This window comes from Sciurus carolinensis, chromosome X (genome assembly GCF_902686445.1).
Source record: "Sciurus carolinensis chromosome X, mSciCar1.2, whole genome shotgun sequence".
NCBI lineage: Eukaryota > Metazoa > Chordata > Mammalia > Rodentia > Sciuridae > Sciurus > Sciurus carolinensis.
The window spans coordinates 23535971-23549948 of record NC_062232.1 but is presented as its reverse complement, the minus strand read 5'-3'; the positions used below and the strand labels follow the sequence as shown (position 1 = coordinate 23549948).

General features: G+C 33.0%; 1 protein-coding gene across 1 annotated transcript in view; it reads right to left on the bottom strand.

Annotated features, from left to right (window-relative positions):
- Il1rapl1 (interleukin 1 receptor accessory protein like 1) overlaps positions 1-13978 on the bottom strand; it is a 1316339-nt gene that overhangs the window by 477829 nt on the left and 824532 nt on the right. The gene's annotated exons all lie outside the window — the stretch shown is intronic.

Here is a 13978-nt window from a genome sequence, read left to right as displayed (position 1 = left end):
ACTAGGTCTTGTATAAGAAGATATATATATATATATATATATATATATGTATGGGTATATATATATATATATATATATATATATATACACACCCATACTTGTTTCTCATTGAAATAAATTACAGAGCTAATGGAAAAACCATATTTATTAAATTATGTTCTTTATTAAAATTAATTTTCTGCTTTGTTTTAGCTCCAAATACCGTTTTGTTCTGAGTAATTAGAAATAAAAATGAAAAATATTTTTAATGTGTGTCACATTACATAATTTTTTAACAGCCATGTTTTCTAGGGTATCTAATCCATCTCGTGTATGTGTGTGCATGTGTGTGTGTGTGTGTGTGTGTTTGTGTGTGTGTGTGTACAGAGAGAGAAAGAGAAAACAAATTTAAATTCCTAAATAAGGAGAAATGTCCCTCAGAGGTTAATTCATAAAATAATTCAGTTCTACATTTTAAATCACTGCAAAATTACTGATTAAAGTGCTTTTTAAAAATCTAATATAGCTCTTTTATTCCTTAAGACATAGGTAAACTCAACAACTTTGTATTGTGTATCTAAATAAATTTTGCCTATCTTTTGCACTTTTCCTTTGAACTTAATTACTTATTATCAGTTATTAATGTCAGTGTGATTTCTTAAGGTAATATCAACTCCTTACTACCACATTTGTTATCATGCACTAATATCTATGAAATCATGTAAAGAAAGTCATAAATTTTTGGCAAATACTTTTCAAATATATTTGGCATATTTTAGGGTCTTTTTTTATAATTCCTTATAGAATCCTTTCATGGCACTGAGCAGAATGAATCCACTTAGAGCAAATTTTAATATAAAGATGCCACTTCATTTTAACAATTTTCATTTGAGTTAATCATTGATAAAATAGTTGCATCAAATGAAATATAAAATATATACATATTCAGTTTTTAAATGTTTGGATGATTTGATATTAAGATATATGGCTTAAAACTATGCACACTCCATTACTTCTGTTTGCAACTAGAAGCTATTTCTTTGTATCTAATATATGAATATTTATAAGAATAGAGGAAAGCAACCTATGGGCAAAATCTAGTTCCTTGTTTGTTTCTATAAATAAAAATTTACGGGGACTCAGCCATGCTCTTTTTATTTTATATTGTCCATGACTGCTCTCATGCTATAACAACAGAGATGAGTGGCTGAAATAGATCATGTGACCTGAAAAAGCCTGAAATGTTTGCTTTCTGACCCTTTGCAAATAACTAGAATCGTGTGTGTGTGTGTGTGTGTGTGTGTGTGTGTGTGTGTGTGTATGTTCCATCTTGGAATCTTTAAAAGACCTATCATACTTTTCCAGACCTGTCAGCATACTATAGTCATATCTGAATTTATTAGTTTGTAAATTATTGAAATTTTTTACTCCAACATTAGCTAAATGTTCCCAATTGATAACGTAGCTTTTCATTATGCTAAAATGGACTTAGATCTGTCAAATTAAATTCTCATTACAAAGCTAAAAATTGGGAAATTTTCCTTTTTACATTGACACTTTCTATTCAGTTTTCATTTCCCAAGTCATTAATCTTATGATAGTAAAACTGCTGATATTATCAAGGAAGTAGAATTAGGAAAGCTTTTTTGGCTGTCAAGCCAATCCCCTGACTAGAGTTTTCTCATCTTATTTTCTGTTTTCATTTTTATTATTTCTTTCCTCTTTTTAAATTTTCATTAAAGTATTTATAATTTATAAAATATTTCTAAATTTCAACAGCTAGAACACTGGAACACAACTAAAATATTTTATAAAATGTGGTGTGTGTGTGTGTGTGTGTGTGTGTGTGTGTACATGTTTGCATAAGTTACTCTGGTTTAAATCAAGCCTATATTGGTCAACATTGTGAAATGTTTCTTTGCTATTAGGGAGAGATTCCTGGAAGAAAAGGGATGCATTACTAGTACTACTTTGCCCATGGAGCCCAATTTAGATTTAGCAAGACATTTTTCATTGTCTGGATACACTGTTGCAAGAGTTGTGGGAGTTTACAAAATGACCACCTCTGGGCAGGTTTAAAGAATCAGATTAAAATTACTCCTTTTAGTTACACCTCAGGAACAGCACAATCATCCTCACAGTGAGAGTGGAGAATGAACATTGTGTCAATTATTATTTCCTCCCTCCTTCTCACTCTTTCATTCTCTCAGACAAACACATTCACACACTCATACTTACACATAACTGCAACCCCATCAACATTAAACTGCCAATACTCTACTTTTATCCAGAGAATGGGTTAAGAGCATCATTCCTAGGAATCTGTCTTGGTTCACATCCTAGCTACTTACACCACCCTGGCCACCCCATAGCCATTAATCTTGGATTTTTTTTTTTTTTTACTTGTTTGCATTTTGGTTGTCTTATTTAAAAAATACAAAAAAAAATAGCATCTCTCAGTGGATTGTTGCAAATATTAGATAAAATAGAGTGAATGTTTATGTTCCCTCAAAATTCATGTATTGAAAATCTAACTTGTCCTCAATGCAATGGTATTAATGTGGGGCCTTTGGGAGATAATTAGGTTTAGATGAGACCACAAGTGTAGGTAGGCCCTCATGATGGGATTAGTGTCCATATAAGAGAAAAGACACTAAAGCTCTCCCTTTCTTCCATGGAAGGACACAGAAAGAGGGCATCTCTCTACCAGTCAGGAAGCTGGCCCCAAATAGAAAGTATCTACTAGCATCTTGATCTTAGACTTCTCAGCCTCCAAAACTGTGAGAAATAAATCACTTTTGTTTATACCACTCAATCTATGGTATTCTTACAGCAATCCTACCTAAGACACTCATAAATGACAAATTCTACACCTAGTGTTGTAGTGCTAAATGTTAGCCATTCCCATTTCTCTAAGAGAACTTGAAGCATTTTTAAAAAGTCTTCATACTTCACAGTCACTCATTGTATCATTGTATAGTTTCCTTCTCTTTGGTATTAACTTTTAGATCTCTGATTCTGTATTTCACCAGAATTAATAGTAAATAATAACATATATTTAAATTCATTTGGAATCTAATTCAACATGTTTTTAACAATTCAATTTTGGTTTCAAAGCTGATTAAATTGAGAGTTTTCACTACACTCAACTTCTATAATACAGATATAGAATTTAGAATAATTTTTCCTGGAAAAATGGTCTAAACAATTATCAATTGGAAATCATCTTGCCTTATGAGTATCTTGAAAATTTGGAAAAGAAGACTATGTCATAAAGGTTATTTTTGTTCATAGTTTTAGAGGTTTCAGTCCATTATCACTTGACCCTGTTGCTTTGAGCTGTGATACATCAGGGCAGAAGCACATGGCAGAATGGACCTATTTACCTCATGGCAGGAAAAGTGATATGTAAACATGTACATATATGCATGTATGTGCATATATATGCACACACATAGGCACACTGTAAACTTGGAAGATAAACACTGAAATTCATGTATCTCATTAGAGAAAAAATATTTTGCTTTCTTTTAAAAACGAAAATCTCAATATATATTTGTCTCAATATTAAAGTGTTAAAGGTAGTCGTTGCAATAAAAATTAATCCACTGGAAATTCTGTGTTTGTAGGCAAGACAAAGGATCTATCTTTGAGGGACTAAAAGGGTTTCCATGTATGCTGAATGTGGAAAGTACATTTACAATAATGGGGACTCTATCTAGGAGATGCAGTGTGACATAGTAGCAAATAAGCACAGGTACATATGGAAATTGTTTTTATACTAAACAATTTTAAGTGCTTAGTTTATTTTGATAACTTGAAGTGAGAGACCATGCTAAGAACAAGAAAAGATAAATATTCATTCAAAGTGTGATCATGTAGAATCTAATTATTTTAATACTATGTATAATTTGAAATTCAATGATTGACTTGTGAATTTTTAACAATTCTTTGGTGAGGAGGGTGTCTTGTATCATTTGCCAGATTCTTGAAAGCTAATACAAAGCAGCTTTAGCAAAACACTGGCGTAAATGTTCTGAGACTATTACAAATTAGACTTAGCATTCTTTCTTGAAAAAAGCTCTTTACTATACCATGAAAGTATAATTAGATTCTCTCAGAGAATCTATATGTACAACCAATTGTGTATTGCTAAATTATGATTAATATGTCATTACAATGGATTGTCAGGTGTACCATTAACCCTAAAGAAGCATTATCTCTGTCATCTCTCACAGAGAAAATTGCTACCTGAAATCAGGACAAGTGTCATTCCATAGCCACTATATTATTTTGGCTACATATGGCTTAATCAATTCTTAGAAATATCAGAACTAAGACTAGCTCTTAGTTTTGAATGATTAACCTATAATTTATTTTTTCCCCTAAAATAGTTTCTAAACATAATAGTCTAAGAATTACCTAATACACTCTAATTTAAAGGAAAGAATATACAGTATTACTTATTAAAAATAAGTTATAAAAAATTTCTAGCAGCATTTTTGTTTGTGTGTTTTCATCACAGATGTAATAAAAGGAGGTTCATGTTCACCAGGACTGCTTTAAATGTTACAAGATATACAGGGAAAATATTGAGAACTATTTGCTAATGTATTATAAATTTTGGACCGCTATACTGCTTTCAACTATTATCTCAATGTAAAAGTACTACTCATTCAACTAATCTTGACTTCTAGTTCAATTTTCTCTCAATTGAAACAATTTTTCATAGTATTTATGTATTCAAATAATTTTAAAAAGTATTCAAGTGATTGACTTTGTAATTAATAAATGATACTTGTAAAAACAACAACTTCATTATAAAATTTTTAGCACGGTACAGGACCACATTTTTCCCCCTTTAAATCAACAGAGAATTGCCTCTTTTTTACTCAGAACTCAAAATCATTATGTCACGTAGTTTTGAAAGCTCATAGGGCAGAATCAGAATGGGGAATAACTGAAGTATCTCACTCAAATGAACTTAAATAGTTATTTTAACACTCAAAACCATTGCAACAATTTTATATAAACTAGAATCTAAACAGTCAAATAATGGGTCAGGCAGAGGTTAATGATGGTCTACTCGGTTATATGTTTTCTCTGGTAACAACAATCTCTAAGGAATACCAACAAATTTCTACATGCAATTCTATTTTTAAAAATAAAGACATTCCTGTATAATGTATAAAACTTCTAACTCAGAAACAGCAAGGGTTTGACCCTGCAGTTGAAAAGGGAGCTAAATGGTTAGGCCAGCAGGATTCTAAAAGAGATAATGGTGTCCTACTGGTAAGTAAAACTTAATGCAGCTACACAAAAGTCACCAATTGATTTTCTGCTCACTAGTGGGATCCCTTCTCCCCCTGAGAGAGAATGTAAGCAGAGTAAAGAATAGAGTGTTCACTTTTTGAAAGACTATTAAGCCTTTGAGAACCAAAGTATACCTTTTAGTGCACAGAGAGAAGTATCGCATCCTGCTGACCCCATAATGAACTATGTTTCACAGATGTGTCCAATTCTAATATTTATATCTTAGGATCATTCCAGAAAAATAGAGTTTCACATGATTATTTTTAAATGGATGTTCACCCTTAACACATCAAAACATTAGTTACTAGAAAATTACTCTTTCTGTTTACCTACTATAAGAATACCTTATAGGCAGTACCTGTGGAATTTTTTAACTATATAACTTCAGCACAAAAGTAACTATATAAATTCAATAACTATGTAACTTCAGTAACTATATAATATCAGAACAAAAGGGCCACTCTGAAGAAAGGAAAGCTAGAATAACTTCCTATTTTTTCAGTATCAATGCCAATTACTGTTAATTGTGATAGTGTTTCTGTCTCCTTTACCAGTGTGTGTTCTTTACACCAGGAAGTACATAACCTTTTTATTATGTCCATACTACAGAACAGTCATCAGGGACAATGGTTTTCAGTTATTGTTATCTAATCTTAGACTGCAATCAAATGTTTCACTACAGGTAGGTGGTATGCTTTTTACTTATAGACTTTCATCAATCCTTTTCATGACTCTCTTGTCAAGATCATTATGGCTATTAATAAGTTAAACTGCATCTAAATAAATGAAGTATGGTACCCTACTGGACTCATTGTGTCAGCCATATACTAGAGCTATTCTTCCACAAACCTGGCTGTATAAATGCTTATCCCTTTTATCTTAAATATATACATAAAATAACAAGCCAGTTCTCTAGCTTAGTCTAATAGATTTTTGAAGAAGCTACAATTCTTCCATGTTCGCATGTATGTCTCTGTTCATTAGGATGCTGAAACTTCTCATAAAACAAGGTAAAACATAATTCCTCATGGATCTGGGCTTTACCATATAACTTGTTTTTGTCAAGGTGCATCAGCAAAAGTGACTCAAGGAGAAATGTGAAAAATACATGTGTATTAGGGAACACTCTCTTGTTTCTGGGGCCTCTTTTGTCAGTGTATGACTGAGGCTGGGCTAGACTCATTGAGAATGAGGGAACATATAAGAAGACAAGTTCAGCCATGTTAGCTGATGTTTCAGACATACAAAAGAGCCCAGATGATTTCAAGCAGAGCATAGAGAAACTGTTCTTGTTGAGCCAAGCCCAAACTGATAATCACACAGAACACTGAGCAAATGAATGATTATTATAAAAGTCACTATATTTGGAGGTGGATATATTTAGTTGTTATGTATCAAAGACTAAATGATATAGTTAGTTTGGTTTAGTCAGAACTAAGGACCTGACATAAGAGGGAGAGGGACATTTGTTCACAAGTCAGTGATACAATGCCTGTGGCCTGCCCTCCACAAACAAGTCAGTTTCATTAATTTCTCTTGTATTTTGATCAGAGTCACAAAAAGAAGTTTTCAGGCTACATTAAATAATAGAGCTGAAAGATCATCTACTTTAGTTTTGGTGACTATTATGTGGTCATTTATAATGACAGAAAAAATTTTGAACTAGAAAAAACATATATTCACAACAGATGAATAAATTCCTAATGAGTATTGAATAAGACTATTTGTGGACTACTGAGTTGAGGTTAAGAGCAAGAGTGAGAGCGAGAGTGAGAGAAAGAGAGAGAGAGACAGAGAAAGGAAAAGGGGGGGAATAGAGTGAGATAGAGACGGAGAGCATGCATCTCTTCTTTGCAAGTTTCTTGACACCAGCTCCCCTACAAATTAAGGGCATTGCATTTTAGTTCCTGTGAATGGATTTCTATGAAATTCTGCTAAGAATTCTGAGTCTTGGGGTTTCAAAGAACAAAACCTTGCAAAAATTCAGATAATATATGGATAGAGATTATTCTTTGCAATTAAAGTAATCAACTAGGACAAATATTAATTAGGTAATAAGAGATAACATGCTAGAACAATTCTGAATGGGAAAAGAGTAGAAAAAAACTTTTACTTGGTAATATTAAGATCAATAGTTTCATCATACAATTTCCTTGTAAAACAAATTAAATGAAAAACAAAACTATTGATAAATATTGTCAATATACTAATAATTGAATATTACACTTTATAAAGCAGGACTAACCTTCAGATTAATTAATAGTATGGAATCAGTGCTAATATCCTGATTTCAATAATTGCAGTACAAATGTATAAGTTGTTAAAATATTTGGAGAAGGTGGACAAAGGTACACAGGAACTCTTTGTAGCATTTTGGAATTTATTTCTAATTGAAAATTATTTTAAACTAAATGTATTAAAATATATAAAATACTAGAATAAGAACACTGATTTACTTTACTTTCTCCCCCATTCCAAATCCCACTGAAAAGACAGAAACTATATAAGAGAAATAATCTTTACATTCTTGCAATAAAATAAAATAATGGAGTGCTATCAGCTAACTAGAAAGTTTGAGAACTTTATGGATAGGTGTAAGCAAGTGGTATCATTAGTCTGATGAACTAGAATTGAGAAAATATCCACCCCAAAGAGAAGAGGGAGAAGTTTGTTTGTTAGATAGGGAAAAGGTATTCTTCCCACCAGATTACTGGGACCCCCCCCTTCCAAAACTAGTACTAATGAGTGCAGGGACACAGTCATGAAGCAATAATCATGTCAGTTAATTAGCCAGCATTGATCAACAATTTCGATGTCCCTGCTTACATAGACAATGAAAACATTCATGTGGAATGGTAAAATGATATGATATGGGTCCTTCAGGTAAATCTACCTGATGAACATTGGTACAATTTAGAGTAGAAGTATCTGCAAGCAAGAAGAATTTTTTACAGGGGGTTACAATAATATAAACCAAGATTAGAAATGTATTTTATTAGCTGCTAAAGATTTTTACTTTCTGAGACATTCTATTGAATTCCAAAGTCATTTCTAGAAATACCATCAGAATGCCAAGGTCAAAACAATATTTGCCAAGGAGAGTATGTCCTGTACTTGCCACTTTTTACCTAGGCATTGGGCAGTAATAATTTGAAGCAGGTGGAATTGGTGGAATCATGAAGGAGATAATGAAAACTAAGAACATAATTACTGATGAAAGATTAAACACTCTGGAAAACCATCATGGATGTCAATTTCTCTTCCCTGGTCTGGTCTAACAACAAATAAGATTTTGAGAGGTGAAAAGCTAAGATAATGGAAATTTTGGCTTAAGTCCCAATTTAGCTAATAAGTAAATAAAGAAAGTACAAGATTTGGTGTCGCCGCCCGCAGCAACAATTCCGCGGATATTTGTTACCGCCTGCAGCAACAATTGCGCGGGTATTTATCGGAGGTGGACTGGAAACTGAGCTACTTCTATTCTCTTTCCTAGTTTATAGAGGAAGAGAGGCTTACTTGCTTTTAGAGGAAGTTTTAGAGAATGACAGGCTTTGCTTAGAGCTTAGAGGAAAAGAGACTTGCTACACTTTCAGAAAGGCTACTATTATCAGAGGAGCTATTTCTTAAAGGTCTTCTGTTTCTTCTTAGAGGTGTGTCCTGCATCCTGCAATCTTCATTCTGCGAGCTGCAACCTGCATTCTGCAATGTGCCATCCATCATCAACCCGTAACCTAGAGGTGTCTGCTTAGTCCTCCGCCCAGCAATCTATCAGAGGTGCTGCTTATCCGAGGTGTTTCCTATAGGTGCGTGTCTTATATACCTAATGCAGCCAATCAGCTTAGGATTAGCACAATTGAGGCACACCCCTCGGTACCAATCAAGAAAGAATGAGGAATATCTGTTGACCACTGGCACAGAGGAGACATTAACTAATCAGGCAAAAGTAGATCACGCCGTGTTAACACTAACTATGCGCCACCTCTTGGCTCAACGCCAGCTGCCATCTTAGGGTTACCCAAACATGTCTTCTGCATCTCCCCCTTTTTTAGTTTTAAAAAGGTGAAGAAAAGTAACGAATGCGTGATGGCTATCACTACATCTGGATCGACTGTGCCTATCTTAGGCGTCCACATGTCCTACTGACATTCTTACCCGTCATCGGATTACCAAGAAGCTGTAGTCTTGGCTCCTGTCTTAGGTTGATATGTCAGCCACACGAGACTTTCCCATCTTTGACTACCAGCCATCCATTTGAGACAACCAGAAGCAGAAGCAGTTCTGGCTTCTAAGGCGGCAAGTGCGTTTTTTCCCTTTGTTGGCATAGGCGCATCTTACACATGCAGTAAAATGCTAACACAAATGGACACATGAATCATGTGTAGCATCCACTTGTCATAAATGACTAGGCAAAAAGCCTTCTACCAACATGAGGGACTAGAGAATGAGTTACACAGGATGAAAACAAGCAGCTTGCTTTACTGAGGAAAAGATGAAAATTGTCTGAGTTTGAATGCTGGAGTATGAGAGGCCACAGGTCCAACCAACTCCAATCTGGGAGTTGCCTGAGTGATGCAATCACTATCAGGAAATAGGAGGCAAATCAACATTAAAGGAAGATAGTTAAGGAGAAGAACCATGAGACAGATATCAGTAGAGAAGAATGTACAATAGCAATGAAAGCAGACATTAGCCACATTCAATACTGATCAACCCATAAAGTGTTTATTGCCATAGTACTGGGAATCAGAATTCAGTAAGGAAGAAAAAAGTTGAAAATATAACAATGTTAAGGCTGATTTATTGTCAATATTTCAACTATTTCCCATTCCTGAAACTGACAGAAGTCAAATAGCAATAGAGAAGCACTGAATTGTTTCCTTCATTGATTTTCTTCAGTGAAATTTGTTCCTTTTTATTTGACAAATATTGAAAAGGCACTAATTGAATTCTAAGTTAGCTGCTCTTATTTTGTTTTGGTAATTGTGTTTCAAATGTCATTCACATGAATGCTTCAAAACACAAATAATTTTTAATATGGCTCTTAATTTTTCTTGATCTTGACCTAAGAAAACTATTAATGAGGTTGCTTCTCTCTTCTGGATTATTGTTTGATTTCAAATCAATCTGACAAGGAGTGACTGAAAGTCATCACTGGCTCCCTTGGCACTAAGCAGTCTATTTAATGTGTTGGTGGCTCCAGATCAATTCTTATGGAACTTCTGTCCATTTTATTAAAACCTCCACATCAATTGCAACAAATTAGTATCTTGAATTAACTCTGAATAACTATTGCCATAATTCTGTGCATATAAAGATAGTTTTCTGTTACCCTGTGAATACATGGAATATCAGGTCTTACAAGTCTATTCTTAATTTAAATTAAAATTCTGTTCCAAAGTTTTTTTTTGTATATTTTAATGACTCTTGTTTTGCTTCAAATAAAATTCAAGTTGTACCCTGAAACATCATAGATATTTTATCATCCAATAGGATACTGTCATAATTACATAATGTGTATGAAATAATTTATAGAATTCTAATTCACAAAGAAAATTTTGAAGATTTACAAAGGTAAATGACAAATAGAAATGGTTCAGTACACACACACACACACACACACACACACACATCAGATTTCTGTGTGTGGGCACTATTTTAAGTCTGTTTTTAGCTTAACTGGGAAGGCATACAAAGAATTCCTACAATATCCTCCCAAACCAAATACCTATGTATAATTCAAACAAAAAGAATCAGAATACAGCCTGAATTTTAAAACACTGCACTTGATATATTATGAAGTACATTTTGAAGCATTTTTTCATTGTTTATTAAAACTATTTCTTCAAAATATCTAAAGTACAATGTGTAAATCTTAGCTTTTGTTAAGAGGAATATCCTTTAGAGTTTTCAGTTCAAATAAGGAATTTCATGTAAACTTCCATGTTCTTCACAACTGTGTAGAATAGAAAGTAAAATGGATTTGGAAAGTAAGTCAGAGAAAACTTGGATTACCACTTCTAATTCTTTATCCCCACACTGTAAGAGACATAAACATCCATGCCTTTTGTCATGAAAATTTGAAGTTCCTGTTATTGGAATAGGCAGAATATACATCTGCAATGTATTACCTTTGGACATTGCTATGACTGGCTTTGGACACTGTTACATGGGTGAAAATAACACTGTGTCTTATGAGTTGAGACTTTAAGAGATATCCCAAGTTCCTGTCAGCTTTCCTGGAGTTTACACTGTTTGCTACGGGAACAATGTGCTTCACATAGCTATTGCTCCTTTAGAATAGAGATAAAAATGAAAACATAGGGAATAGATATTAGTATAATTCAAGACCTGGAATCTAACACAGCCCAGTACAACATAGGTAAGTACCATCAAGATCACTTAAAATGCAGTCAAACACTAGCCTATCTAATTAAGTCCTTCAAGGTTTCTTGCCTTTTTCTTGGAAATTTTGGCATACCACAGGAGTGGTACATGAGGGAACAGGAATGAGGGCAGCAATATGGCAGGTCCAAATATTCCATCAAACCCTTGACAACCACAAGCTGCATACAGGGCTATGATCTCCAGGAACTATAGATCCAAACCTACTGACTAAATACAACATCAAGGGTCGACAGTATCTAATCTTCACATATAGAATAAGCTACCCATAAAAAGTTCATTATTTTTGAGTTACCATGAACATACCATGATAAACAGTATCTTGGACCATAAAATAAATTTCAACAGATTCAAAATCATTGAAATCTCATAACATGTGTTCTCAAACCAAAATAGGATCACATTAGAAATCAATAACAAAAAGATAATAGAAAAATAAGAAATATTTGGAGACTGAACAACAAGCCAATGATCTATGAATCAAAATATAAGTCTCAAGGAACATAAAAAAGACACCAAAAAGAGTGAAAATGAAGAAATAAATCAAAATTTATGGAATGCAGCCAAATCAGTACTAAGAGAATATTTAGCAGCACCAAATGTATGTTAGCCAAGACAATAAAGAAATCTCAAATCAATAACCTCCTACCTCAAGAACCTAGAAAAAGAACAAAATGAGCACAAAACAAGGTGAATGGAGAAAACAATGAAGAGCAGAAATCAATTAATGAGGTTGAAAAGAAAGAGACAACAGAGAAAAATCAATGAAACAATGAGCTGATACTTTGAAAAGAAGAGTTAGAAACTGAAAAATCTCTAAGAATAAGAATGAACTAATTAATTATATCTAGACTTGTGAAAGTTAAGACACAATGATGTGGTGTGTAGAAAGGCAGAACCAAGTTCATAAACAAACCGTCAAAGAAAACCCTGCCTGTTCATGGAAGAAAGAATGAAGAGTAAATAATTCAATTATTTGTTATTACTTTAAATTTCTGCATTTGCAGACCCATTTTAATATAAGTATTCATATTCTAAAATGTCATTGTGATATATTCTCCTTGCTGCTCAGAGAAATTTCTGCACAATTTCCATAGTATAAATTGCTTTAACACAAGATGTCAAAAATTGAGACCGAGAATCTTCAATGAACTATAACATACATAAACTATACACTTTATAAAAATAGTCAAACATAAAGGTAATTTTAAATAACATAGTTTGATAAAGTAATATTATAAATATAATTTCATTTAGGACATTTTGTGTAATCTATATATTTCCCATTTTTAATTATCTTTATTGTACCTTCACTTATTCTAGAAAAATCTTAATTTCATTTAAGAAGCTTAAATCAACATCTTTCAGCACTAAGAAATGTAAACATTCCTTAGAAGATGGCTCTCTTCTCAACTAATAATGAAGTGGGGGTACCTGCTCCTGTCCATCCTTGTCTTTTATGAAAGTGAAAGGAAAAAGGGATGAATAAGAATTATTATAAAATTTTTATATTAAAATTTTTATGTTATTTTGTACTTCTCCCTCAGAAGTTCTCAAAATTTTTGCTGGCTATTTCAAAATGCAGGGAAAATAATTCTACTTAGCAAAATCAAAGCTGCACTTAAAACTTTTGAAAAATGCCCCAGTAGGAGAATTCCTAAGAAAATGGCAGGGAGAGGGTCCCTTTTGTTATTGAAAGTAAACAACCTTGAATAAGGCATTTGAGAAAAAATTTAAATCACCATAATGTAAACCAAATCAAAGAAGTCATTTTTGTTAATCAGTAAGAAAAATCTAAAATACACGCTTTTGGTGTGACTTTCCTTTTCCCTCATCCCCTATATTGTTCTAATTAGTTTTACCTGTTTTATTCTGTTGTTTACAGGGGAGGGAAATGTTCATAACAATATATTTGATTTAATGACCATCAGTCAAATAGAGTTAATAGAATAGGTTGATGTGTGTATCTAACCCTGAATCAATGGTTTATATACAGGTAGTATGTAAATATGTTTTTCAATGACATGTCATATTTTCTCCCCAAAGGAAGTTCAGACCAAGAAGGTTATAAATAAGCACAGTCTTTTTTTCCCTTTTCTGGGCACTTTGGAAAATCAACTTCAAAAGCCAGAATGTCCATTCCATTAATGTGGACATTAATTAACATGATTCTTTAAAAAATACTTTTGTAAAAGTGGTAATGACAGGTCTCTTGAGGTTGAAATATTCTGCTGTAAATAGTGAGTGAGATCAAAGTTTAATCAGATACTCAATTATATCAAAA